The following is a 26,897-nucleotide window of genomic DNA, read 5'->3' as shown; positions in this document are numbered from 1 at the left end:
CTCGGGTCTCTCTGGGGAACGGGTCCTTGGCGTTGACGGGCCTCCAACAGCGGCGGGTGGTTCTAGTCCCGTCGCTCTTAAAACCCTGTCGCGTTCTCGGTCTGTGGGGGGGGGGCGTCGTTGATTGTTGTTCTTGTTATTGTTGTTCTTGTTATTGTTGTTCTTGTTATCGTCTTGTTATAATCTCCGTTGTCCGGTGATGCCCGATGGTTAAAAAGTTGCTCGCATTATTTTATTCTGTTGCAGCCGGGGACGGCTGGGTTTTTCATCAGGGGGAGGGGTCGTGTAATGCGAGCAAGGATTGAGGGGGGCGGAGTCTGGGTCACGTGAGGAGAGGGAGGAGTTAGGGTCACGTGGGGGAGAGGATTTAGGGAGAGAACCGGAAGGGGATCGGGGAGTTGAGACGGAGTGAAACGGGAGGAGGCCACGCTGGGCAGTACGGGGAGGGTGGTGCGATCGCCACGTGTTGGGAGACCTCGGCGCCGTCGGCCAACGGTGTCAGGGCGCAGGGGGCTAGCGGGCTGTGGAAGTCTGGCTGCAGAGCGGAGCAGTAGTGGGGCTGCAGAGCAGAGCAGCAGTGTGGCTGCAGGGCGGAGCAGCAGCGTGGCTGTAGAACGGAGCAGCAGGGTGGCTGTGGAGGATCGACGGAGGAGGAGCGGGCCTGAGCGAGGACGCAGTGGGAGCGAGATTACACAAACCCAAATAAAGGACAACGGAGATCGACACTGTGAAAGAGTACTTTATTACACCTACGTGACTTTACCGAAAAAACCTAAGAGTATGAATCCTTGCAGTCACGAAAGCTTCAAATCTAGAACATGGGATTATGGTGCAGAATAATTAGGAAAGTGATTGTGAGTTAGTACTAATACGTTTAAATCTTTAGGATGTAGTACTTGATGTTCCTTGAACAAGTTGGAGTGATGTATATAGGCCGTGCATACGTTTTTTTAATTTAATCGCTCAGTTTTTGTCTTGCGAAGCTATCATAGAATAGATTTCGTGTCGCTCGGGGGAACGCTGCAGAATACCACTGTGTCCGGCCTTTGTAAACTATGAAAAAGCATTCGACTGAGTAGAAATTGACGCAGCTATCAAAGCTCATGAAAAACCAAGCCATAAATAAAAAGAAAATCCGAAAAATTTTAAATAAATTACAAAACAAAATTATGACACTGAGATTACATAATGATAGTACCAAAATACAATTTAACAGGGAAATCAGACAAGGTGAAATTTATTTGCACGTTATTCACGCAACATTAGAAGATTTTTTTGGCATACTGGATTGGAGAATTAAGGCGTTAATATTAATGGCAAAAACATTAACTATCTCAGATTTGCTGAAAACACAATCATGATAATGCCCAATGGAAATGAACAGTAGGATATGTTAGAAGGACATAATAAAGAAGGCTGAAAAGTCAGGCAGCAATGGTCAGTCATGAATGTGGCTGATCATTGAAGTGTAATTGATGGGCAGTCTCTGTGGGTTTGCCAAGATTAATCACCTTTGTTGAGATGGCTAAAGGTGTGTGAGCGAAGTGAAGTACAGCTGAGTATGTGATCACTAGTGTTGGTTGACAACTGGGTTTTGTTTGGTCATAGCCTTGAGCAACTTTTGACTGTGATGGTTAACTGCAGAGTGCCAAGCTTGTTCGGTTGAAAAGTGTTACAGGCCTGAGAATGCAGCACTTATCCAGTCAGCGGCTAATACCCAGCTTGTGTGTAAGTATGTAAGTGCATGTACTATTGTCACTTTGTGATCATAATGAATAGTCTATGCCTGTTCTGTGTCAGAGGTGTGCTTTGCTTTATGCCTGTGGTGCACCAGGATCTGTTGGTAAAGCGGTGATGGTGAGGTTTAATTGGTGACTTCATACATTTGCAGTGCATTTGTGATTCGAATTTGGTGTGCACCCAACAAAGAATAAGGTTGCCAACTTGTGAACTGTCAAGTGTGATAATTACAGCTTGGATTGAACCAATAAAAGTAACTGCTCTAAGGTTAATTGCCAGGGATAATAAGTACTTGGGACCAGAGTCTTATGCAATAGAAACATTGACAGTCGTGTGGTTTTCCTCATTCAAGGGATGAGTGTGAGAGTCCAGGTGTGGGTTCGGTGAAGAGGCTGCTAAAAACATCGCTATGAACAAGGCAAGGGACCACGCGATTATCTCATCAGGTGAGCACCGAAAAAATCGGTGCACTTGGCGAGGTGTCTTCCCTATATTCTGGCTTGGGGATCTGGGACGGTTCATTCATCACATTTATAGTGAGTTAGAATATTCCCACAGTCTTGTCACGAGCCTGAGATTGGAGGAACCCACTATGCAAGTTCCTCCTCAGCGGTGGATCCAGAGGGGGATATGGGGGCTGATCGATATTTTTTATTTAATTCACTCAGCATTTCAAAACCTCCCTCCTCCCAACATGGGAAGTGTCTAGATCCGCCTCAATTCCACCATCTGGGTTCTGAGGTCACATAAGTGTGCCCCTGGATTTGCACTGATTCATAGTTGAGTCTATCTGCTGAAACAGCTGTGAAGTTTGCCATTTCTCCTACCTTCTGGCACCCAGTGTTGCTACTTATTTTTAGAAGGGACGGAAGCAGCTCAGGTTTACTTTTCTTGAAGACAGTACATATTTTGTATATTCTCATCTCGTACATAATTCTGCATCATTAAGTGTGCCTTTGCCTAGTTCACACTGAGACACTCACACTATTGGCATTTTTGTTTTCATGTGTAATTTTGCATGACGTTTGGTTTTGTATTCCGTTGACATTTAAATGTTTATTTTATATTTCTATGGTGTGAATTTCCACGGTTGTCAACCACATGCGCATCTCTTTCTTGACTGCAGGCCAAACCTACGTACTTTTCAGTGTAATCTGATCACCTCATTAACCATTACTATGCTCGTATAAGCACCTTCATTTACCCCCATTATCTTTCATCATCCTGTTGTGATTTCAGATAACTTGCTCCCTCTCTGTTTACTTCTTTATGTTGCCCTCCACTTTCAGTCGATTGTCCAATTCTAGTTATTTATAATGGGGACATAACTTTCATCGTAATGCATATCTATGGGTTTTATTGTCACTAAGAATCAGTCGAAATTCCCCAACCTGCTCAACTTAATTTTTGTACTGTAGAATGTTTCGGTTTTTTTCTTCCAGAACTTAACATCATTCTCCCTTTTGCATTTCATCTACTGAATTAACTTCGTACAGACACATATCTTGCAATATAGAGTGTGTCCATGATAAGCAAGTTTTTTTTTCTATTTGGGTTCCTGTGCTAATTTTCCATATTCCATCATTTTAAAAAGTTGCTCTTCAATCCCTGCTGGCTGCAAACTCGAGTATATGCAGTCCTTTAATTTCTCTCTCCACAACGCAAAATGTACAAGTTACACGTATCTATACTCCTTTTACCAACAATTAAATCTCCCATTGTGTTTTTTGTATGTCTTTCAACATTTTGCATACTCCTCCATCTCTACGGTTTGTTTTTGGGACAAATATATTTTATAACTGAGAAAATCAATCTGCAGTGCTTTTATTCATTAAACTTGGTATTTGATTTTGAGAGACTCTAAGAATCCCACTACATAATTACTGACAACTGTCCTTCTGTGGCAGTATAGGCAGCCATCTTATATATATGGAATTGTCACATTTTCTCCTACCTCACTGAATCCAACTATATCCAAAAATATGTTGCATGTCCCAAATTATACAACTATTCTTAATACTCAGTTTTAAGACAATAAAACAAAAGCCTACACAACCTAATAATTGTTTTTTTACCCTTCTATCTGGCAACAAAACTGACACCTTTTTACAAGGAGTCATGTTTGCATAGACCGCAATACCTGCAGTCATAATACAAACAAAAGACATAACTCTGATAATGTGCACTGTCCTTGAAGTTGATTGGTCCACACCCGAGACAGCTTTCCTTAGAGCCTAGTCTCACATGGGTTGGACCAGATGACGCCAAAAGGCGCACAACTCAAAGACAATGCACCATCAGAGTATGAGAGCTCGGGGCAAGCATCTATACTATGGGAACCTCATTTGCCAGTAAAAATATGATAATTGGTTTTTTACCCTTCTATCTGGCAACAAAACTGACACCTTTTTACAAGGAGTCATGTTTGCATAGACCGCAATACCTGCAGTCATAATACAAACAAAAGACATAACTCTGAACATGTGCACTGTCCTTGAAGTTGATTGGTCCACACCCGAGACAGCTTTCCTTAGAGACTAGTCTCACATGGGTTGGACCAGATGACGCCAAATGGCGCACAACTCAAAGACAATGCACCATCAGAGTATGAGAGCTCGGGGCAAGCATCTATACTATGGGAACCTCATTTGCCAGTAAAAATATGATAATTGTTTTTTTACCCTTCTATCTGGCAACAAAACTGACACCTTTTTACAAGGAGTCATGTTGGCATAGACCGCAATACCTGCAGTCATAATACAAACAAAAGACATAACTCTGATAATGTGCACTGTCCTTGAAGTTGATTGGTCCACATCCGAGACAGCTTTCCTTAGAGCCTAGTCTCACATGGGTTGGACCAGATTACGCCAAAAGGCACACAACTCAAAGACAATGCACCATCAGAGTATGAGAGCTCGGGGCAAGCATCTACACTATGGGAACCTGATTTGCCAGTAAAAATATGATAATTGGTTTTTTACCCTTCTATCTGGCAACAAAACTGACACCTTTTTACAAGGAGTCATGTTTGCATCGACCGCAATACCTGCAGTCATAATACAAACCAAAGACATAACTCTGATAATGTGCACTGTCCTTGAAGTTGATTGGTCCACACCCGAGACAGCTTTCCTTAGAGCCTAGTCTCACATGGGTTGGACCAGATGACACCAAAAGGCGCACAACTCAAAGACAATGCACCATCAGAGTATGAGAGCTCGGGGCAAGCATCTACACTATGGGAACCTCATTTGCCAGTAAAAATATGATAATTGGTTTTTTACCCTTCTATCTGGCAACAAAACCTTTTGGCGTCATCTGGTCCAACCCATGTGAGACTAGGCTCTAAGGAAAGCTGTCTCGGGTGTGGACCAATCAACTTCAAGGACAGTGCACATTATCAGAGTTATGTCTTTGGTTTGTATTATGACTGCAGGTATTGCGGTCGATGCAAACATGACTCCTTGTAAAAAGGTGTCAGTTTTGTTGACAGATAGAAGGGTAAAAAAATTAACCCGTAAAAACAAAGTTTTTCACTATAAATCCTTAATATGCGTGGCGGCTAGAGTCCTCTCGTCCTCTGGCTTGAGATGGCTGCCACCTATGGGTCAGATGATTGCCTGCCACCATTAGGCAATTGGTAATTACATATGCATTTTTTTTCCTAAAAGTGTAAAATTTTGGAAAATGTTTTGTCACGAAAATTAATTGTCACGCACAACGAGTCTGTGTGCAAAATGTCAGCTCGATTGGATCACGGGAAGTGGGTAAAAAAACGACCGAAAGATTTGCACGGTCGTAAGCGCGCAAGCAAGCAAGCAAGTGAACTTAATATAAAGGATTAAAAAAAAAATCGCGACGAAGGTGGGATTCGAACCCACGCGTGCAGAGCACAATGGATTAGCAGTCCATCGCCTTAACCACTCGGCCACCTCGTCTCACACACTCGAACACGCAAGCACATACAACCAGAACCAGGATGAAGACTTGCACGCACATATATACAAACAGACCCCCCCACACACACACAGTCATACCATTATTTTTTCCTAAAAAGTGTAAAATTTAGGAAAAAAATTTTCACGAAAATAAATTGTCACGCACAACGAGTCTGTGTGGAAAATGTCAGCTCGATTGGATCACGGGAAGTGGGTTAAAAAACGACCGAAAGATTTGCACGGTCGTAAGCGCGCAAGCAAGCAAGCACGTGAACTTAATATAAAGGATTTAAAAACCAATTATCATATTTTTACTGGCAAATGAGGTTCCCATAGTGTAGATGCTTGCCCCGAGCTCTCATACTCTGATGGTGCATTGTCTTTGAGTTGTGCGCCTTTTGGCGTCATCTGGTCCAACCCATGTGAGACTAGGCTCTAAGGAAATCTGTCTCGGGTGTGGACCAATCAACTTCAAGGACAGTGCACATTATCAGAGTTATGTCTTTTGTTTGTATTATGACTGCAGGTATTGCGGTCTATGCAAACATGACTCCTTGTAAAAAGGTGTCAGTTTTGTTGCCAGATAGAAGGGTAAAAAACCAATTATCATATTTTTACTGGCAAATGAGGTTCCCATAGTGTACCTACACAACCTGTGTATACAAACTGCAACTTGCCTAAGTCACACCAGAACATGTTTAGGATTAGAAAGATTAAGTCAAACCCAAAAATATTTATATAGAAGTTCCTAAAAGTAGTGGAAGCAACATCCTCAGATGTCATGATTGACTGCCTTATTTACTTGCTGTGTTTTCCTATCAGTTTCAGCACACGCACAGTGTTAGAATTCTCCACTGTTATCAAAATTCCCACAGCCTCAGAGAAGACACTCATGTTCCGCTCCCCATCACCTGAATTAAGGGGGGGGAGAGAGGACACTGGAATTGCACAAATGTGCAGCCAGGCAGAAGTGCCGAGCCGGCTGAGCCTTCATCTGCCTCGCTCACGTGAAACGGATACCTAGAAGGACCGAATCCTCCATCCTGCTGGTCTTCCATTAGCCGCGCTTACATGAAACGGCCGCGGTGAAGGCTCAACCACCTTCACTGCCTTAAAAATATATCAGATACCCTCATATAAAATGGCCGCTCGTGAGGGAGGATGAAGAATTGTATGGCAAGATGGAGCTAGAGGGGCAGCTCAATGGTCAGTAGGGCTATGCCTCATCCTTTTTGTGTTTAGTTTGTTGTCCTTCCACTGCACCTCCGATTAGCGCAGTTGGTTACGTATGCTGTGAAAGAAGTTTATCATACATACAAGAGCAATTTCTCTTAGCTACTTATGCCTACCTGCAGAGAGCAATTTCTCTCAGCTACTTATGCCTACCTGCAGAGAGTAATTGATATATATTTTGTTTGCACCTACCTATCCATCACCATTATTCCCCTTGCTGAGAAAGATAAGTCAAAATTCAGATTTTAAGGAGTGTCGAGGAAGCTAGCTCCATGATGAGTAAGTATGTGATGCAAGAGGAGGACATCCAGATCGTTGTGCCATGTGTGGATGCGGCTGTGGTTTCAAAGGTGTTATTTGAACATCTGGCAAACCAGGAGAGATTTTTTTTTCTAGAGGCAATCAGACCATATTCACAGGGCAATCGAGTTAACAAGAACTACAGCAGTAGTGGTCACCCAGATGGCGGCCAATATGGGATGGTCATTGAGCAACCCGTGATCTACTTGGCCTCACTGGCGAAGTAGATCATGGTAGACATTGTGAATCCCCTGTTGGTGCCTCAACATATTCTGCCGAGAGATGATCTAATGTCTCACGGCCAAATGTTGTGCCCAGAAATGAATTGTTTTAATTCGATGACATGGAATATTGAATGCCAGACATTTAGAGGTTTAGGCTTGTCACATCCATTTGTGGAATTACTAAAATTCCCATTGGAAGTCAACATCCATGGTATACAAATGCCACTCGAAGGCATTATACATATAAATGCTTGTGAAAGAGGGAGTGGAACAACAACGTTGTGGCCTACCTGATATCGTAAATCACCCTAACAATAATTTTTACGTGACAATCGGCCTGTTTTTGTCACCATTTTGTTCACGAACGTGATTTCATTTTTGCGAATATGATATCACGATTGCGACCGGAACAATACTCACTGATTTGACGTCACGCTTACTGAGTTTCCACCTCACCCTCTTTGTCCGCGGGGACCTCGAGTATTATCATCGTGGCTCATGCTTGAAAGACGTTCCACACCCCTCATTTTACACAGTGAGAGTTGCACTAAGCTATACACGATATTGTCCGATTGTTTGTCGAATGATAATTAAAATCAACATTTTCAATTCTCTGAGCCTAATTAGCCGAAAACAAAACATTTACGTGATGTGTTTTTTTATGCAGTCATTGGTGGTCAGACTGAGGTGGTCGAGCCCAGGATCTCAGAGGTATCACCTCCGCACTAGGACCCAAACCACAAACAGGATTTAATATATATACTAGCAGTAATGTATGTTGCAATTTTTTCGCACTATACATAACCAAACATGCAAATCTGACGTGCGGGGAAGGACAATAAACTAGTATTTGTCAGTACAGTATTTGCATGCATTTGTGTTTACTGTATTATACAGCCATTTGCACACTGGCGACATGAGTTTGATCCCTAGCCACACGATTAACATCAGTGCCAAAAAATATACACCAGTCCTCGGCTCACCCCCTTCACCAACCTGTTCTGATCACAATGGTGAAGTATCGTCAAACGACCCTCAAGACAAATACGGTGTGGGACGGCCTTCATCCAGCAGTGGATTTATAAAAAGCTATATGTTATTATGTGTATATTTATTACTGCTGCTTTACCAAGTGAGAACTATACATTGTCTGGCAATGATTATATATGTTGTATGTATGTTGTACTTATTTCGTACCATACGTAGCCAATCGTGCTAATCGGACGGAGGTGATTATACATTCTAAAACCAAATTGTATTGGAATAAAATGTTTCCAATGACAACTCATGAGCTAGCCAGTAGAAGACCCAAAATGCTAATGCACAATGCATAAATGTAATGCAAATACGTTTAATTGCAATAATAGTTCATTGTATTCAATGTGCAACATTACAATTTGGATTAAACATATTACTTTCAGTAATTAAAGTATTCAAATAGATTACCAACTTCTTCACTGTAAGCAAAATTCCAAGACAATTAAAATGAATAATATGAATAGTGGTTAGTGTTTGCACAATAAGCATATTTAGTTTAAGGTCTGTTGAAAAAATAAATGTCAGTACTTTTCTCTTTCCCTGCATCATTTAAATTCCTGCTAAGCATAAATGCTGAGATGGCGACTTTAACTGTTAGCTTTAATGACTTGGCAGATAAGGCAAATGGTCATGAAAACGCAGCACCCAGAAGAATTGCCAGGGAGACAAACTGTTGTTTAAAAAAATAAATCGACAACTTGATTGATGTAAGCCTGGCTTTGTACACACAATATGCTGCTTTCTTTCCTCTCCCATGTACAATAAATCTCATAATATTCTGTGTAAAAGTGTTTCCATTTTGTGGGACTGATAATATTCCAATGCACTGAAGCTTGCAAGAAATTGTTCATGCACTCAGTAAATTTTAAACATTTGAAAAGCCACTTTTTTATAGTCTCGCCTTCATAAATTGTATATTGCCAGCCAATGAGGCTAAAGGCTATAAAATATGAAAAGAGTACTTTGGTAAAAGTAGTGAGATCTTATTCTTTTCTGACAATTGCTTTGATAGCTGCATTTGCCAGTAGTAAATCTTTATTGCTGTTAAGTTTAAAATGTGTTTGTACTCGCATGGTAAGCCCACAACGTATATTCGATGCCCAATAGATGAAGAAATAGATATTTCCTCAAACAGACTTGTATGTATGCATGTTGAAATTATTTCGCACTGTACAGCCAACAGTGCTAATTCGATGAGCAGGCAAAGGACCACAAACACAAAAAGCAGTTTTAAAGAAATCCGTTTTCAAACAAGACTTCATGCTTCATCATGGCACTCTGATGGAAAAAATATTGTTGGGGTGATTCAAATTAGCCCTTTAACTGACGCCCCTGTCAGGTTGGGTGGGAAGTAAATGGTTTGTGACCTCTTTCAGTAACCAGCAGGGGGGTCATCGATCATTTCTCATTGCAATTTAATAAAATCAATCAAGTGTGCAACCAGCCAAGTTAGTTATCAAAAATAAATTACTCCCTTCTGAAGGGTGAAGTTCATTGCAAAAGGCATTCGGCCTCTAAGTGCAATTCCTCAAGAAAAAAAAACCTTCCTCTAAATACAGTATTTTAAATAAACAGCTTCAGCATTGATCACCACGAATGACAGAGTTCATTTTGGTAACAATCCATGGTAGTATTTAATTTTGTTTTATGAATATCTGACTGAGTTTGCAGTGGCATGAGGCTAGTCATCAGTAACGCCCAAGTTCTAACAGCTAGCCATCAAGAAAGCACTGATGTCACCAGATCGTATAACTCCTAAGCTGATAGCTAATGATATAGCTAGAAAATAGTGTAGGACATTTGTTCTAAATCATCCGGTGCACAGGGCTGTTGAAAGGTATATGAGTGGTTAATGTAGCTGAATGTCTTCAAAATGTTTCGTCAGTTTCAGCTGGGTATTGTGGACAAGTTTGAAGCTCTCACAAGCCAAGCAGAGAAATGCTAATATTCGATGAGTCGACCCGAGACGGAAGTACACAGCGGGAGTTATGCTGACATTGCGGGATGTAACAGGAGTCGCCTTGACACAGCAGGGCATAGCACGAGTCATGCCAACACAGTGTGAGTCATCCTGACATGGCAGAACACAGCGAGTCATCCAGGCACAGCTAATCATCCAAGACTAACAATTATCATCTACATCCATCCATCATCATCACCACCACCACCGTCGTCATCATCAACATCACGACCCCACATCAACGTATAAGAAACATCAACAAAAAAGAGTCACGTGTTTTTGATTAAATATATATCCCTCCACGAGGACCCACATGTGATTCAGGGGTATTTCCCAGGCAATGTGCGTTTATTCCATAGCCACGGATAAGCACGGATAATAGGAGGGATTTTTTTTCCCCGACACTTCCAAGTGGCTTCCTATTATTCATGATAATAGGAACGATTGTCTGACATTTAAAGGATGACTTCCTATAATCTAAGCCATCACGTGGATGAGAGGTAAACCATAGCGCACGTATAATAGGACAGGGCACAGGTGATAATAAGCACAGACAACTGAGAATCATCTTTGTTTTTACAGTAGGGAAATACAATCGAAGAAGTAGGCAGAACCCCCCTGCATAATCCGTGAGCTAAGAGATTCTCACAAGTGTGGGAGAGAAAAGTTCACTTGCGCACGTATGCTTTTTAACGACCAACATTATCCATAATATACTTTTTAGGTTAGATTGTGTAAATATGAATGTGTCGTTAACATGCTACCACGCGACACAGCCGATTAGTGAGGTTTGTCAAGTAAACAAAACATGCAAATTTGTTACAAGTTCAGCACACCGGTGTGTTCGAGCGTAAACCCACAATATTTACCATTCAAGTACGACGTTTCGCCGGTGATTACAACCAACCTCCTCAGGTGACAGCCACATTTGTGGAGAAATGCTCCTGTTCGTTTTTAATCAAATTGAAAAGTTCACGTCTAAAAATTAAGTGTTGCCTCCGAAGCAGACACTGCAAAGGTCATTAGATTCTCTACTTACAGGGTCTTTATAATTCTGCACAAACATTCCAAGGCTCATTGCGCTTAGCTAAATCACCCTGCACATACTTTTCACTTTCATGCTTAGGTTTTGCTATGGGTATTCACTTAAACCAGAATTCATATATCACCTGTGACAATTATTAAAAGTTGAAGAGTTCTGCATTTTATTATTATTCAGGCTATATATCTCTTGCAAATGAGCTCTTAAGCAAATTATAATGGATTTTGTTCTAATTGATTACACTGGACATGTGTGGCAATTTAAACAATCGGTCCAGGTTTCTTAAATCTCATCACATCGGTCCAACCATCAGTATAAATGGGTACACCACAGTCGATCGGCAGGTCATGTGTGGTGGGATAAAGTGGGGGTACTTAACCATCTTCAAAAACGTCTGGTCTGCATGGAAAACGAGGCCAAATGCCATTGAAAGGGTCTCTGCATAGCTCCCTCTAGCGGAGACCATTCCACCAGCAATTGTGTGGGAAATCATTGCAGGGCTATACCTTTACCTATTTTAATTAAAACAGCTTTGGTTATACCACGATTTTGTCCTGTTCACACGCATAAACCCATTGTATTGTAGAACTGCTTAGATATATTGAGTGTGAAAAAACAAGTTGGTCATTGGGATGCTGCACAATGTATGAATTACAGACCAATCAGTGACCAAGCTCGTGAGTTAGCAGAAAGGCAAATGAGTATACGTGAGCAAATTACCAATGACTCAATTAGCATTACTGCCAAGATCACACTTATATTAGCTTCTAGCTTCTTGTGTTTTGGAACTATTTCTATATTTTTTACCAGGTAAGGCCCATTGAGCTCTATAGTATAGCTCTTTTTGAGAAGTGAACTTGCCACAAATAATATTTCAACAAAAGTGGCACATCATGTAGAAATGTATAGCATCCAAATACTCTAAATACACTTGATAAAAGTAAACAGTCCTGGTTATTCATTTACCACTTGTCATCATTGAATTTTTTATTCATGTATTTATACCATATCCAAATTCACTTGGTTTAAAATTAGTTTTCTGAAAATGGATTTGCACTTGTCTACATACACCAATATTAACACACCAAAGTACGTACAATATTTATAAAATGTGAATCAAGTGCATTCCTGTATGCACATTAACCAGTTGCGAATACTGAGTGACCATATCAAAAAGGTAATGGCGCAGGGCTGCAAGTGACCTGTCGATACACTGTGGTGTACTGATAACACGAGACGGAGCTCTAAGAAAGTATTTGTTTTGCCTATCCTTCCACAATTAGCAGATATCTTGGAAGAGTTACGAATGCCCACACTATAACTCTACCGCAAGTGACCTGTCGATCCACTGCGGTGTACTCATAATGCTTTTTGGATGGATCACGGCATTCAAGAAACTTTCTCACGAATATGCTCACAATTGCACCGTGGTGGCGTCCCCTCAGTGACGATAGGAAAATGGCGCTTGTCCCTTTAAAATATATGGTTTCAGAAAAGTTCCACACAAGAGGCGATGTTATATTTGGCCCAGCTGAATTCCCCCCAGCGAGAGGACTACACCCAGCAACGCAATGACCCGAAATGCGATTTCATCCCCCAACAGAAACAATTCAAGATAACTGAACCCTAAGCGGCTGGTTGAGAATCCCACGGCGAAGGGAGTCCAAGTGGATGAGCACGAACAGTGAAAAATGATACTGATGGCAGTACTGTTGTTTGCGGTTTTAGCACTGTATTGTTCTGTGTTTGGTTTGTACTCGTTTGCTCCCGTTCCCCAGATATCCCTTGAAAGAGAGACTCACAGTCTCAATGGGTCCTTACCTGGTTTAAATAAAGATTTGTCTGTCTGTTTACACAGGCACATGCCTGTCAGGTGATGTACATAAAGGAAACCATATATATAAATACTGTTTATTTTAATTAAAAAAAATTTATTGTTCAAATAAGTTAACAAAACGTACCTACATCCATTGTCACTTGCTTTTTGCAAGTGATAAGATGGCCTTTTTTAATACTTCAGTCAGCCAGCCCTGGCTATGCAACAGTGACATCCCAAAACGATGTTTGTCTGTTTTAATTGCTGTACGCTTGTGACACCGGAAACGTTACCAATGGCCTACATGTAACACAAAGTCTGAAATAACAGCTGTCGGTAAAGCCTTGTGTATCGAAGCCTTTCAAGGCACACGGACTAAAATGTCAAGGATACCACACACGCACTGGCTCTGCATGCTAAATGGCTATGGAGAGATGAGAAGCTATCACTGGACACAGCAGCTGAATGAATAATTAGAGTCGATAGCTAGAAAGGATATAAGCTCATACTGTTCAGTCATACTTTTGCTTTCAGAGATGTTCCAGCAATACAATGTCAGAAGTTGTTAAATGAGTACTATATCGAATGTACTGCATGACCGTATTTTCTGGGGGGAAAAAGTTATTTACACCAACGCTGAAACCACACACAAACAACACAATAACATGATTTCATCTGACAACATGGCCATGTTTTAAATATTTTTTTTATTTAAAAAAAAATCTATGGATATATAAAAGCTGTTCCAACGTTGACATACATTCCAGTATCACTAGATGCAAAGGTACAATTTTATGTTAAGAGTGTTATGCGATTTTAAGGGGCGGTGGCGTGGTGCTTGGCGCACCATCCTATGAACATAGCTTTGTTCAATTTAGTGCCTGGCCATAGCTAATATTCATGGAGAGTGATATTTGAATCAATCCCGAGTTCCCCATTCACCAACCCGCACTGACGAGCATGGTTAAGTTTTTTGTTTACCAGATAAGGCTAGAGAGCAACTTTTCAGAAGTGACCTGGCCACAAATAATAGCCCAACGAAGTGGCATACCATGTGGAAATTTATGGCAGCAAAATATTCTGAACGCATGTTTCTAAATGTGGACGGAAAAACCGGTGGACCCGGAGAAAGATCCACATGACCACAAGGAGAATATGCAAACTCCAAAAATATAGGTGTCAGGGTTGGGATCGAATCCATGACCTGTGTACCATGCGAGGTAGTTAACATCTCGCCACCATGGCACCCTCAAAAACACGAGGGTCATCTCAAAGGCACGAAAGCAGAGAACAACACAATGATCAGGTCTTATTATAGGAAACGGTACAAGTAGTGTTCACTACCATGGAAATCAAGAACAAAAGAAGATATGTATGAATGTTGAACTTCTTTCGCACAGTACATAGCCAACCAGGCTAATCAGAGGTGTGGGGGAAGGACAAACTAAACACAAATAATTGTTTTAAAGAAATTCGTTTTCAATCTAGATTCAAAAGTACATAGCTCCAGTGGCTTCATAATCTCGGCAGGAAGAGTGTTTTAAACGTCTTTTAAAATAGATTGAAAATAGTAATGAGTACTCACCTAGTTGAAAACAAATACAATAATGAATGATTAAGTAATTTGTAATCAATTAATTTAATAATCATGGTCAATGGAAATAATTATGAAAATACATCAGTGAAATGTGCATCATACACAAAGATAATCCACAGAAAAAAAGCAATATTCTTTACATAAAGCAGAAGGAATGTTTTTTCGTCCACGTGTAATATAAAAATAGCTTGCAAACGAAAGAGTTAAAATTCGAGAATTTCATCAATGCCGAATTTCTAAGTCCACCAGTTCACGGTGACTAAAAACATAAATTAGTCATTCCGCTACATCAGTATGGATTAAATTCTGACATCTATAATTGCTTGCTAATTTCCATTCCATTCATTCCTGACACTTCCAATACAGTGGAAATAACTGTTTGAGCATGAGCTGTATGGCCATCTTCCAGATGACAGCCCACTGAATGATCATCAATCAACCATTTCAATAACTCACAATGCACTAACTGCCCTAAAGGAATGCAGGGACAACATTATGTTTTTCCTATACTCTGAGATGGTAAGCCAGCATTTTGCTGCAGACAACTATTAATGAATGTAAAATTAAGCGATATTTTTTCTTTGTTCCAAAATATCGTAAAGTATATTAAGTAAGACACGTATTTAAAAAAAAAACAGAATAAAATGTGCCGCTTTTATAGATCCTTTTATATTTGCCATTTTACATTGAACAGTGCCAGGTCCTTTTTTTATTTGAAGCTGGTGATCCGCTGATGGTGCACCACAAAGTGTATTAATACAGCGTTGCTGACATTTGAAAACAATAAACGTTATCAGATGTATCCTTCTGCATCACTTTAACAATGCATTATGTTTAAGTATCTGAAACTAAATAATTCGTCTCCTCCTGTATTGATTTGCAACAAGACAATATCTAATGACCAGCCTATGTAAAAAAAAAAGTATTTCTCTGTTCTAAATACCATGGCAGAATCCAGTAGAAATTTTAGATTTTTCCAATTTACATGCTGCAACAAAACGCCATGCACCCTGTCGACATGTAAGAACATAGTTAAGCACAACCGTATGCCGTATTGAGGAATAACACAGAATGGTCTAATTTACAGCCGTTTATAAATCCATTGTAAGGAAATGGCATCCCCATGCCTTGCCAGCCATTGTTGTTTAATCATAGTTCACGATGCTGGTCATTATAGGTTGGTGAAGGGGAGAGCAGCTCCAGGACTGATTTAAATACTATTTGCCACTGATGTTAGCCATGGCCAGCACCTGTAATGGTTTACCTTATGGAAATATGTTCAGGGTGTTTTAGCTATACAACCAAGCAAGTGAATAACGTTGAGCCTTGCAGACCAATGCGATCCAAAATCTGGAAAAATACAACTGAAGTGTAAAATTACATTCTGCGCAGTTTTATTTTCTCGTGGTGACTATTCTCTTGAGACTGGTGTATTCAATCTAAGGCCTGCTTTGTTGGCTGAATACTCTGTGGCGAGAAGTAGATAACTGAACCACCTCCCTATGATGACACGTTATAAGCCACTATTTTATGATGTAATTATTATATCACAATGCAATTTTAATAGGACAATACGACACATTAAAGGCAGGAACTCTTTGACTTTTATTTTTCGATTTAAACTCTTTGACTATTCAAGTTACTAAAATGTATCAATGACCCTTTAATATCTTATAATTATAGAAGTAACCCAGTTATAAGACTCCACCCATCACCACTAGTTTAATTGTAAAACTCTGTAAATAAATGATCTCCAATTAGCATGGTTAGCAATGTACGGTGGGAAAGAAGTTCGACAAACATACATCTAGGCGCATGTTAATTTCTTAATACATACTGCTACACATACTTTGTAAAAACCTGGTTTATGCACGTTACCATGAATGAGCATCTGCTGTAACATGCTGATCCACACATAAGTCGCTAAGCCTCTGTAATTGATAACAAAATCACAACAGCGGATGCATACAAACATGGAGACAGTTACTCAGCCTTATTCATGTTGGAAAGACCATTCCAAAAAACATTCAGCTACAAATCTGAGTAAAACGAATCTCTTAATATAATAACGTTCAAAAACGAGTATTGCAAAAGCACCTGTGTATGATGAGCAGTCAAAATTAACCACAGTACAGCATAATGGGAAAAGGACATTTGAAAAAACGCAACTTTTTGATAATTGCTTGAACTGACTGGAACTAATAACAGTATCTATTCTGTTGCTTGATATGTTTTCTAGATTTTGACACATTTTGAGAACTTGCATAAAACGGAGTGATTGAGCTCAAGTGGATCGGAAATGCGGAGGCCTCTATAGGAGTGTGATGGATTGTCGTTGCGCACCTCCAGCAGCTACACTTGCAATGGAGAAGACTACACCCATCAGCGAAACGGTACTCTTATTATTCCAGTTTAACACAGGCTTTCGCGACCAATATTATCCGTAAGAGCTCTTTTTGGGTTATATCACAGAAATATAAATGTATTGTTAAACCCGCCACCACCTGACACAGCCAATTAGTAAGGTTTGTCATGTAAACAAAATATGCCAATTTGTTACTCGTTCAGCACACCGATGTGTTGGAGAGTAAACACACAATATTTACAATTCGAGTGTGGCATTTAGCCAATAATTAAAACCAGTCTTATTAGGCAACAGCCAGAAATCTCATGATGCCAATGACAACGCTTGTAATGATGCATTCTGCGTGATTTTGTGTTTTATTTTTAAATAATTCAACAATTTATATTTCATGTAACCAATTCCATTGAACTCTACAATATATCGAAAAATACATTGTGAACATGATGCTGCTTGCATAGCCGCCATACATTCTTATTAATTTGCAATCCCAGTATACTGCCAATTTGCTGTGCATGAACTAAATATGCCGCATCACTCTTCGATAGGGTACCCCACTGTACACCAATATCATTGAATGAAAACCATATCGTCTGACACAAATAAAGATACCTTCCACATGCACAAGATGCATTTAGTGTTAATTAGCATAGTTCTATTAAGTTATAAATATAACAAACATGAGAGGATGGTAAAATAAAGGGCAATGTATGGTTTATTTATCACATGTGGACTGAAGTCTTAAGGTGTGCAATAATATCACCTTACGATAAACAACCTGGCAAGGATAATGTATTAAAATGTACATTTCATTACAGTGAATAGTATTTTCCCGTATTTACACTACTGTATTTTAACATCATACAATGAAGTGAATGGGCAACAGTTGCATACTAAATGCACCTAGGCTGTGGAAACTAATCTAAGTTGTGGTGGCTATAATGTCCTTCAAAACGAAATGTATACGTATTAAACAAATGCAAGTGATTTAAATTCTAATTTGAGTAAATTTTTACGCAGGCATTTCAAATCAGCAATTACGTTCCACAACCCAGTTTTATAAAATAACATAAAACGTTTGACTTCTTCAGTGAGTAAATAAATAAAGTCACCAATTTTAAGGACACATCCTCCATCAGCCTTCATCCTCGGTTGACTACCATGTGAGCGGATAAGCAATTCTGATTATTTTTTATCAGCTATTGCACTTTGTAGTGAAATCTACAACAGCCACTTTCATAACATTCATGCCCGGATGACTTGTATCATTATGGATACATTACAGGGAGTCCATCATCACTAAGTCTATATTACTCGTAAAATAACTCATTTTTTCAAATGTACATAGTTTCACATGTCAGTGTATATTGGAGGATGCATGGTTTGGGCATGTTTTAGATGAATATTTAGAATGGTTCGCATTAACAATACAATCAAGATATGATCCGATCTAATATATGATTCTACAAATGTGATCTGTATCGTTTTATATTTGAAACTGAGCCATTGGTATAAGGTTTTAATCAATGTGTAGTTAAAATAAACTATTAAACAAAACAATTTTTTATCTTACCAGGAAATAATGCATTACGCGATTCAATTAATTACATAATGATGCAATTGTGTTTGAGGTACGCGATGAACCCATACATCGTACCTGGAGAATACCACGTTCAAAATAATCAAATATCAGCACAAACCATAATTGCTGTGCTGTCTTCTGGCCATCACGAATCCATGCAAATTCGGAATTATCATGAATCTCAACATAAGATTCGAAACGTCGTAGTTTTCTGTTATTTTTTATTATTTTCTTTGAACCTATCAACGTGACTTTACCGAACGACCCAAGAATATGAATTACTGCAGTCACGAAAGGTTCAAGTCAAGATTTAACCGCATCTATGGGGAGGATTTCCACACAACTATTAGATCTTTTCACAAACTTCGAGAAAAGAAGGCCCACCTGATCGAGTCGCTCACATTTCTGAAGAGATGTCGTGACACTAAGTTAATACTGATCACCTTTACACTGACATCTGCTGCTGTAACTTCTCCCCAATGCTAAACGGATCTTGTTCAGGGCTGGCCTAACCCTGATCTCAGAGAGAATAAGATTGCTCCGATTTGAACTAGACAATATAGACAAGATTCTCCTGATATCACACTTAACATTGACGGAAAAACATGTCTACATCTGATTGGGAACATGTAGACAACATGACAGCCTCTTCAGCCGCATCAATATCAGCTAAATGCAAAGATAACCTGATTTCCAAGTTCAACCTCATTTCCAAGAAGTAGCCAGATCCACACATCAAAAAGTTAGACGTTAACAAGATTGTTATCAGAGTAGCAATCTAATTTCAGACAGCCTATAATCGGTTCTAGCCAAAGGGTTGCATTTTGCAGTCACCCCTAAACATATCCCAGTTGATATTATTGCCCAGGTCGACGTAGCCCTTAAGGGTTTGGGACACATTACTGCAGACGTGGCAAGATCGGAAATAGCTGTAATCCTCGAAAACGCAAAGACACCTATTAGCAACATCAGTAAAGATGAGCGCTTTGAGCTTTCGCAATTAAAAAAGAGATATGACATCATCATCCTCTCAGCCGACAAGGGCAATGCCACAGTTATCATGGACGAAACCACATACAATAACAAAATTCAGGACCTACTTAATGATGGTAGCTATACCAAAATTAAAAGAGATCCCACCAACCGCCTCGTTACGAAAACCAACAATATCATCACTGATTCGACATCTTTAATCGAACCCACCAAGCAGGTTTCCTTAAAACCCTCTGCTGCTAGACCACCCAGATTGTATGGCTTACAAAAAAATCCATAAAAAAGGGACACCCCTTCATCCAATCTTCTCCACCATTGACTCACCCACCTACAAACTGGCACGATTTCTGTCTGAGACCTTACAACCATTCACTGGTAAGACCACCTCAGCTGTACTCAACTCAGCTCACATGGTATCGTTAATTAAGGACATTCCACTATCTCCAGGTGATTTGCTCGTAAGTTTCGATGTGGTCTCTTTGTTTACCAAAGTTCCTGTGCTTGACACCCTTGCAATCATTGAAGATTTGGTCCAACAAGAACTGAATGCTGATGTACCGGCCCTGGTGAGACACTGCCTCACCAACACTTACCTTACCTGGAATGGAACATTCTACAAACAAGTTGAAGGTACCCCAATGAGTTCTCCCTTATTTCCAGCTGTAGCCAATTTTTGCATGGAAAATTTTGAGAAAGATGCCATCTCGGCATCCACTCTATGTCCGTCCTTGTGGAAGAGGTACGTAGATGACGCGTTCGTCATCTGGCCACATGGCCGACCAGCTCTGAACCATTTCGACAATGACATAAATTCCATGCACCCACCCATCAAATTCACCATGGAGGTGGAAAAGAATGGCAAGTTACCATTCTTGGATGTTTAATCGAAAAGAGACGAGATGGCTCAATGGCACACTCTGTCTACAGGAAAGCCACCCATACGGATGCCTACCTAAAACCTGACTCCCACCACCATCCATCCCAGAAGAATTCCCTTATAAAAACTCTACACCATAGAGCTCGATGTATTTCCGACCATCATTACCTAGCCAGTGAACTTGGAAGACTTGCACCAAGCTCTCAAGATGAATGAATATTCAGACTACACAATCTGTAAAGCTATCACCGCAACTGTTGGGAAATAACTATCTGAGGACCCAATCAAAATCATCACCTTGCCATACATAGCAGGGGTCACTAAAAAGATTTCCAAAATCATGAGCAAACACAAGATCCAGGTTCGATTTAACACAATACATAAAATTCGTGATTATATCTCATCTGTGAAGTATGTGATCCCTGACATGCAATACCCCGGCGTCTATAAGCTAAGCTGTGTCTGCGGCAGTAGTTACATTGGGGAAACGAAGCGACATGTCTCGGACCGTGTTCATGAACATAAGGCAGATCTGAAACACGGTAAGACCAATACCTCGGCCATGGCTGATCATTGTTTTAATGCAGTGGGCTCACACGAAATTGATTTCTCCAAGACGAAGGTACTTTGCAAGCCCACTGGCTATCAACAAAGATTCGTTCCTGAAGCCATCCATATATATATAGACACAGACACAATTTCCACCGAGAAGATGGGTACAAACAGCAATCATTGGAAGGACGTTAGAAACCAGTTTAAGTCATAATTGGCTATGATGTTCCCATCCGACCACCTTCCGATGTTAGTTGTGCTTTATTCCCATTTCAAATTTGCACTTTCACAGTCACTTCGCGTGCCGACCCCTTGGTTGCGACTCTGCAATCTTCCATTAACATGATAATCTCTAGATTTAAAGCTTTCGTGACTGCAGGGATTCATCTTCTTGGTTCTTTCGGTAAAGTCACGTAGAAGGGAAATAATAAAATAATAAAAATAAACAGAATAAAATACAAATACAATTGTATTTTATTATGTTTTATTTGTATTATTTTATTATTTCATCTCTCTTTAACATGATAATTTTCACCTGGCAGCACTTTGATTGGTGGAAAACGAACCCCCGCTGGGCTCGCTGCCGAACACTTACATTATAATTGGCTGCTGACATTTGGGCTACGCCCATTTCAAACCCTTATAAACAGTTTCCCTTGGAAGCTAACCCACCTTTTCCTGAAGATGACTGCTTGCGTTGCGATCGAAACGTCGTAGTTTTCTGTTATATTTAATAATTTTCTTTGAACCTATCAATGTGACTTTACCGAAAGACCCAAGAATATGATCTACCAACTCCGTCTCCAAAGTGCTGGGTTCGGATGTGATCTGAGCTAAATGAAATTGGCATCATCTGATCTTAATTCCAGTCACATGTGATAATAACACAAATTGAGTCAATAATAGCACAAATTATTCATCATTCAAATATAAAATCAAAGAGAAACAGCGTATACATAATATTGCATTGCATTACATATTCTGCAACAATGTCCCATTTCCACATAACAGTGTTGTCCTTGGAGAAAGTATTTATGTTGGTTGCATGCCTTGAAATATAAGTTTACTAATGAGCTATTGATTTTAGAAGATGTTCTACTTCACTATAAATGCAAATTTTCCTTTACCAGAAATTATTAATGTAAATATTGTTCCACACAAGACAATGGCAGCAGAATGACTCCAATATTCTTTAATTAGACCACGATTAAGTATACAGTGACCACTTTCTACTGGGACGGTTGAAGCTATAAATTATCAGATAAGCATGATTACATCAATTTAAAACAGGGAGAGGAATTTTTGTATTTATTTGTGCACATCCATCAGTGACTGGGCAGAAACCATTAAACATTCTACAATTAGAGCCCTCAAGAGATACTTCTCTTATTTCTAATGACTTCCTTTGTTCTCAACAGCTGATTTCCTATTGTTAGTGTTAACAAGTGAGTGCATTGAGATTGGCGGGAGACGTGAAATAAATTGATGTTTTATACATATGTAGTGAGATCAGGGATGTCACTGTATGGTGCCGGTCCTACATTGTGGACAGCACTGTGTGTGGGTGGCTGTGTGTAATACCAGCTCTAGCGGGGCTTGGTAAGCACTGGGATAGTGCGGGCACCACGCACAGCGTGTGGTGGGGGCTCCCACGAGGGGGAGGGGGTGAGTGTCAGCCCAGGGGCAGGGTTGCCCCGGGCCATGGTACTCTGGTTGACCCAATAGACACGTGATCCGGAGTGTCCACACAGGGGGCCCCAGGTGGGGGGGCTAGTGGGTGATCACGTGTCCGGGGAGAGCTCTTGAGAAAGATCGAGAGGGAACTAGAATACTCGAGAAGGCGAGCGGGGCCAAGGGCGGAGCGGCCCCGACCGTAGGATGATATAAGGCGGGTCCCTGAGAGGGACCGGGGTCGCTGCATTCTACAAGCTGGAAGCTCAATACCTACAAGCGGGAAGCTCTACATCTCAAGCTGGAAGCTCTTCATCTTACGAGGCAACTACGTGGTTGGAGACCCGAGTGAGGGTCCGACCCTTCGTAGAAGTAACTCCTCTGTATAGTGTAGTTAGCTGGGTGGTCACCACCCTAGGCTGTATCGGGTAAAGGGGCCGTTACCCCTTTGTGTTACGGTGTTACAATAAATGTGTTGCCTCTAAAAGGAACAACATCTGCGACTCAGTTGGACTCACTACACATAATATATGAATATATATCCCTATTTATCGCAGTGTTTATAAACGGATTTTCCAATATGTTGCCCAACTTTATTACGATATGCCTGCTTAGTGCCATTTGTTCAAGGATGGCAGTATTTTCTGACTTTATATTGACCAGGATTGTAAAACTTTCTGGATTTAGGCATGGATGTATTTCTATATGTATCGTACATGTGTGAGCCTCGCGGGTTGATTGATTTGCAGCTAACCAGCACTGACCTCGTGCGAAAAATGTAAATTCAATCTCCTGCTGGAGAATAACACCCTAGCACGAAAAAAATATCAAGGAAAAATTGTACTATGAAGAAAAGTGCTCACTCCCTTATTCAAGCTGCATGCACTTTCTTGACTTTCGTCTGCTGAAATATAAAGTGTTATGTAAATGATAGTGATTGATTAAGATAAACGTGGATGTACAAATTAAGAATAAAATGCAGTTAAACTGTTACTTGACACCCATTATCTCTGACTCAGCATGTCCGGATGGTATGGCCAACCCACAACACTGCTTCTCATTATTCCATATCTGCTTTCCTCTTACCTGTTATTTTGTGTATAAAAGAAAGGAGCTGCAAAACAGGTGCTCAATTATTCACATTATAATCATCTATTTTACTACTCCAGTCGCTGCCACCGTTACCACCTTCGAAAATTTACGACGCAGGCAATGGTCGTCAATCACCTTGGTCGTCTTCACCAGTCAGTGCTGCAGCAATGACTCACTGGGGTGGGCATTGAAGCGGCACCCAGACAGGTCGGGAGACCACGTGGAAGACATCAAGAGGATGATCGAATATTGCAACAGGTGCGAGATGATGAATATGGGTAAGTTAAATGAAGATGGAGAAGATTAAGATGAAGAAGATTATGATGGTAGAAAATTGAGGATTTTGTCATGTTCACTTCCACACCTCCGATTAGTATGGTTGGCTACGTATGGTGCAAAAGAAGTTCAACATACGTACATTTCCAGTTTCTGTCTATACTACGACAACCAATATGTGCAGCACATTAGACTCTGCCCTGTTATTAATTCATTCAAATAGCCATGATTAATGCTAATAATTGTCACGGTTCTGTGGCATGAACTAAATTCATCCTTTTCTGTGCATTTTTTAAAGCTAACATACAGTGAAAACGGGAGTTTTAATGAAGATTTCCTGAAGAAAATTGCTCTTAAACAGTAATGGGGTCACTACAAATATACTTGTTTCATGATATTCGTTGTACAGTATGAAATAATGTATAAATATAATTAAACGAATATTTTTTTACCTCATCATCTATTCCAACCCTTGATTAATCCATCGGCCTGTCCTTATGAAAACAATGCATTTGGTATTGTTCTAAGCAAACGACATGTCTCGGACCGCATCCGTGAACATAAAGCAGACCTGAAACACGGTAGGACAAACACCTCAGCCGTGGCAGATCACTGTTACAATTCAGTGGGCTCACATGACATTGACTTCTCCAAGACAGAGGTTCTCTGCAAGCCATCTGGCTATCATGAGAGATTCGTTCATGAGGCGATCCACGTATACAAACACAGAGACAATTTCAACCGAGAAGATGGATTCTGGCTTAACAATCATTGGAAGGATGTAATACACCATTTCGGATCTTAACTGATTGTGTTCACGTTTACGGTGACTCTCAGACCGCGTTCCACTCACTGGCATTGTATTCTCCGCAGGGAATGGATTCTTTGCTCTGCTACTCTCCCATTGTCATATTTCGTTGCTGCCTCTTAGTATCTTTCACACGACGGTCAATGGTACAGTGTATAATAACAAATAGTATAACATTTATATGCTTAATACAATGTACAAAGTAATATATAGTATCGTAATTGTATAGTGAATATATAGCAGTGTGATATACATTAGGGTAGGTAGAATAATACATAGTAGTGTAATATAACAATGTATAAGGTATAGGGTGGTGTATAGTAATACAGTATATAATTTAATGTTGGGTTTGTCTATGGCAGCATATAGTACGGGGTAGACCTGTTTGATGTAAGGGAAAAAAGTTTAGCTGGAAGCATATTATATTTTTTGCGACATAGAATTGTAATGTATTACTTACTGTTAGTAGCTCAGGTTATTGGAGAGTATATTTAGCATACTGATGATACTATGAAGTTTATACTTTAGTTTTTTACGTGGTTGTTTGGTTGCTGCAGCTGCATACTATTCACATTCCTTCCCTTTGTTGGTGCTGCCCCTGCCCCTGCCCCCTCCCTTTGATGCTGCTAATCCGGTGTAATGCGGGCGTAAACGACCTCCCGGAAGTGACGTCATGGGGGGAGGAGTTACGTCACGTGGGGGAGAGGGTAGAGGTCTATAAGGGGGGTAACCGGAAGCAGTCGGGAGTGATCGGAGACTGGGAAAGTGTGAGGCCACGCAGGGCGAAGGGTGAGAGAGAGAGTGGCGAGATCGCCACACACCCAGGCCACGAGGATCGGCACCGTCGGCCAACGGTGACCGACCCCCGGGCAGCAGGAGCAGCGAGGAGGCTGCAGAGAGCAGCGGGTCTGCAAGGGAGGAGTTGGGCAGCAGGGGTCTGCACGACGAGACAGCAGCGGGTCTGCTAGGAGGGAGTTGGGCTACGTGAGCGACAGCAGCCTGGGGCTGCAGAGCAGAGAGTATATAGGGGAGTGCCGTGAGGGAAAAGAGATCGAACCCAAATAAAGGACACAGGACAGAGAGAAGCGTCCGAGTCTTCTATTACACTGGTGTCAAAAGTGTAACGGCATGGCTAAACAACTGAGAAAAAAGAATATTCCGTCTCCGGCATCGGCTTCATCTTCCGACGACGATGACCTTCCTCCTGCGGTGGACCCGACTCCGGCAGAGGAGGAGTTCCGTGCTGGGACGAGTGCGGGTCCGGGGGTCCAAGATGTCGCCGCGTCGGCGGACCAGTCTGCACCAAAGGACGCGGATTTAAGATCGAGTCAGATGGCGGAGCAACTTGAAACTCTCAAGAACGTACTTGCACAGTTGTGTGAGCTCGTTACGCCGAGGACGGCGTCGGAAGGAGATGTTGGTGGTCCGCAGGAGCCCGGGTTGTCTTCGATGTCGACGCCATCAGCCACGCGGCACGAAGACGCCATCTTGGGCGTGGCGCACGACGAAAGGCGGGAAGCCGCCATTTTGGGACCTCCGCGACGGAAGGCCGCCATCTTGTCGACACCACGCTGCGACGCCATGTTGAACATGCCACCGGATGAGTCAGCGGCTGGAGGGAACGCGCCAAGGCGTCGCAGTCGTCACCTAACGACTGTCAAGGAATTCTCCATCGGGGGCGATTGGAGTGCGTTCGCCTGCAGATTTTTGGCAGCGGTACGCTCGGCGAGGTGGACTGACGCCGAGGCATTAGAAGTTCTTCCGACTCTCCTTGATGACGAGTCCGTTAGATT

At 41.0% G+C, this 26,897-nt stretch overlaps 1 protein-coding gene and 1 non-coding gene across 3 annotated transcripts in view; both read right to left on the bottom strand.

The window, feature by feature from the left end:
- The window catches only part of LOC144933144 (transmembrane protein 132D-like), a 453,645-nt gene that overhangs the window by 40,195 nt on the left and 386,553 nt on the right, over positions 1-26,897 (bottom strand). The window lies entirely within an intron of this gene.
- Positions 5,600-5,681, bottom strand: TRNAS-GCU (transfer RNA serine (anticodon GCU)). Its single transcript has one exon. It is a non-coding gene; the product is annotated as a tRNA-Ser (tRNA).

The sequence above is a fragment of the Lampetra fluviatilis genome, chromosome 6 (assembly GCF_964198595.1).
Source record: "Lampetra fluviatilis chromosome 6, kcLamFluv1.1, whole genome shotgun sequence".
Lineage (NCBI taxonomy): Eukaryota > Metazoa > Chordata > Hyperoartia > Petromyzontiformes > Petromyzontidae > Lampetra > Lampetra fluviatilis.
The sequence above is the reverse complement of the archived record's forward strand: the minus strand, read 5'-3'. Positions and strand labels throughout refer to the sequence as shown.